Here is a 3,481-nt window from a genome sequence, read left to right on the forward strand (position 1 = left end):
ATACAAACACTAGTCAGCATGGCTAATATTAACAACACAGGATGCAACCGGTATTGGCAAGGATATGGAGAATGGAGAACTCTTTACACTGTTGGTGGAAATGCAAACTGGTGTAGTCACTTTGGAAAACAGTAAGAAGTTTCCTCAAAAAGTTAAAAATAGAACTATCCTATGATCCAGAAATTGTACTACTAGGTATTTACCCAAAGGATACAAAAATACTGATTTGAAGGGATTACATGCACCCTGACGTTTATAGCATAATTATCAACAATAGCCAAATTACGGAAAGAGCACACATGTTCCCATAGACTAGTGAATGGATAAAGAAGATGTGGTACACACACACACACACACACACACACACATATACACACTGGAATATTACTCAGTTATGGAGAAGAATGAAAACTTGCCATTTGCAATGATGTGGATAGAGCTAAAGAGTATAATGCTAAGTGGAATAAGTAAGTCAGAGAAAGACAAATACTGTACGATTTCACTCATGTTGAATTTAAGAAACAAAATAAATGAACACAGGGGCAAAAAGAGAGAGGCAAACCAAGAAACAGACTCTTAACTATAGACCGTTAACAAACTAAGTGCTAATGGAGGGAGGTGGGCAGAGGATGGGCTAGATGGATGATAGATATTAAAGAGGGCACTTCGTGTGATGAGTACCTGGTGTTGTATGTAAGTGATGAATCACTAAATTCTAAACCTGAAACTAATTACACTGTGTATTAACTAATTGGAATTAAAATAAAAACTTGAAAAAAAAGAGAAAATGCATGTTTGTACACCAGCACATCACCATTAAAAAAAATAATTTCAGGGGTTTTACAGACCCATAAAGCTTATGTACTGACTTTGTAGGGGGTGTTTGGTTCTTAGGTTAAAAACTCTGGAGCTCACAGATTATTTTAATACACATAATCAAAAGGCTTAGGGCTATGACAATGAGGTAGGAAAAGATGACATAGATGTATGAGTAACTGGGGTAAAAGGCTAAGGCATGCAGTCTAAGGACAGACACACATCGAAGGTGTGTAAATCTGTGAGACCAAGAGAATGTTAACAAGAAATGGAGAAAGTGGAAAGACAAGAAAGTTTTCTGGGAAAAGTTATGGGGGAACACCCATGATACAGAGCCTGAAAGAGGACTTCAACTACCTCCATTCTGACCTCGGTCTGTACTTTCTAACTGATTAAGTAAGTTCTTCTTTCTAGCTTATCTCTTAATTCAGGCAAAAGACCCTGCGGTGGGCAAAGCATCCCCTGAGGGGAACCGAAACTCTCCTCTCAGATAATAAAGACTGCCCTGAGCCAACAAGAGCCCGAAAAATTGACTCCAAGACCAGGATGGATCTGACCTGGACTGTCCACCTGCATGTGCCCACAGACTTCTGTCCCACATTCTCCTTACCTGACCCCAGAAGTCTTTTCAGAACTTTGGAGACTGTCTTTGGGATCTAGCCTGCTGTCTTCCCCATGCTGGCCTCACTGAAAGAAATTCCTTTATCTGGTTTCGCCACACTCATCTCTCTGCCATTGGATTTTGTCAGCTGCCAGTGGCCAAGCCTGGTCTCCCTGGGACTTCTGGAGCCAAGCACTCTGGCAACCATGGGCCCCAGTTACAAGCCAGTTCTATGGGGCCAGGATCCCGTTCCCAGTTTATGATTTAGGATTTCTAAGGGGAGCATGTGTGTGTATGTGGAAAATCTAGAAGCCAGACTCAGGCTTGAAGGAGCACCCAAGGACAGAGTTCTAAGAAGTGTTTCCTCAGCCAGGAATTGAGTAGAGCCAAGAAGGGATGGGATGATCACCATGGAAGCTTCATGGCCGTGAAGATGATGCCCTCAATATGTAGCCACCAATTCCTCTAAGAGATATTCTGACTTCTACCTGGGGGTCTACCCCAGAACCAGTCCTGTCCACAGGAGAAGAGGAATTTAGAACACTCGGTCAAGAATTCATTAACTCTATGATTAGTAAATTGGTTTTCAGTCAGAAGACTAGTCAGACAAAAAAGTTCAGTTTGTTGGCTCCTGTTAAGATAAGAAATCCTGAATTGGTGCCAAAATAACAATACCAACAATAGAAGCAAATGAATAAATAAAATGCTGGACAGTCTAGTGCCAAAGGGTACAAGGACAGCATTGTCCCAAGAAGTTCTGGGCATCTGGGTGGAATTGATTATGGACAATGAGATCTGTGTCATTATTTGAGGAATCTATAAGAAAGTACCCCTTCAATATGCAGACTACTTAAGGAAAGGGTCACTCTGAATTTTATGAAGGAGACAACAGAGGGTTCTGAAGAAAAGCATGGGTTCTGAAAGTAGGAAGACCTTGGTTCAAATCAGGGCTCCTCCAGTTGCTACCCATCTCAAGCAAATGTCCTAAAGCTAGGAAGCCTAGTTTCCTCATCTTTAGAACTGCAAAAACAATACCTTCCTTCACAAGGATGTTGTCAACGTTATGTGTGGTAATGTTCACAAAGCAATCTGCGTGGTACCTGGCACATAAAAAGTGCTCCATAATTGGTGGTTGTTATCACTGTGATTAGGCACCTGCTAAGTTGCGTACTCTGGAGATGGTATGCAAATGTGAACGTGCTGTCTAATCTAATATAGTCCTGCATCAAATCAAGAGGGTGTTACTCTGAAACTATAACCCACTCAATTGTATTGTGAAACATCTCAGGTCATTGTGTTATCTTAAAGGAAAGGTGCTGCTTGGAACTTAGAAAAAGTATAAACAAACAGCAGGAACAAGTGTGTGCTTCCCGTGTGGCCATATGGATTGTGTTGTGTGAAATAATTCATTTACTACTCAAGAAGGTCCTCTGAAACATGGTATGAGCTATTATAATCCCCTTTCTACACGTGAGGAAACTGGGGTGCAAAACAGTTAATAACTTGCAAAGTACCACAGCTATTGAATGGTGACAGGAAAATAGAAACTCAAGCTGTCTTAATTCTGAGGCTTACACATTCAACCCCACAATCTACCTTTTCTCTCTCTCAAAGGAAGGAATGGTCTCCAGAATTGCCGATGGAGTCCTAAGCAATGGGCACATATTCTGATTCCTTCCATGGACACATCCTCACAGTAGAAATCGGTGCATGAATCAGGTTACTTTCTGAATCCTCTCCATTCCTGAAGAGGTGTGTGTGGATTAGCCAAGAAGAGTGACCTGGTGGTTATTCACATTACAAATTAATAAGCAGGCATGCCATTTATTGAGTCAGTCTTCCGGGCTTAGTCACATATCGGAAACATAGTAAATTAAATTTTAGACCTCTGGGGGTGCCTGGGTGGCTCAGGTGCTTAAGCATCTGCCTTCGGCTCAGGTCATGATCCCAGGATCCTGGGATCAAGCCCCCGCATCAGCTCCCTGCTCAGAGGGGAGTCTGCTTCTCCCTCTCCCTCTGCCCATCCCCCCACCACCTTGTTCATGCTTGCTCTGTCACTCTCTC

This window comes from Canis lupus, chromosome 30 (genome assembly GCF_011100685.1).
Source record: "Canis lupus familiaris isolate Mischka breed German Shepherd chromosome 30, alternate assembly UU_Cfam_GSD_1.0, whole genome shotgun sequence".
Classification (NCBI taxonomy): Eukaryota; Metazoa; Chordata; class Mammalia; order Carnivora; family Canidae; genus Canis; species Canis lupus.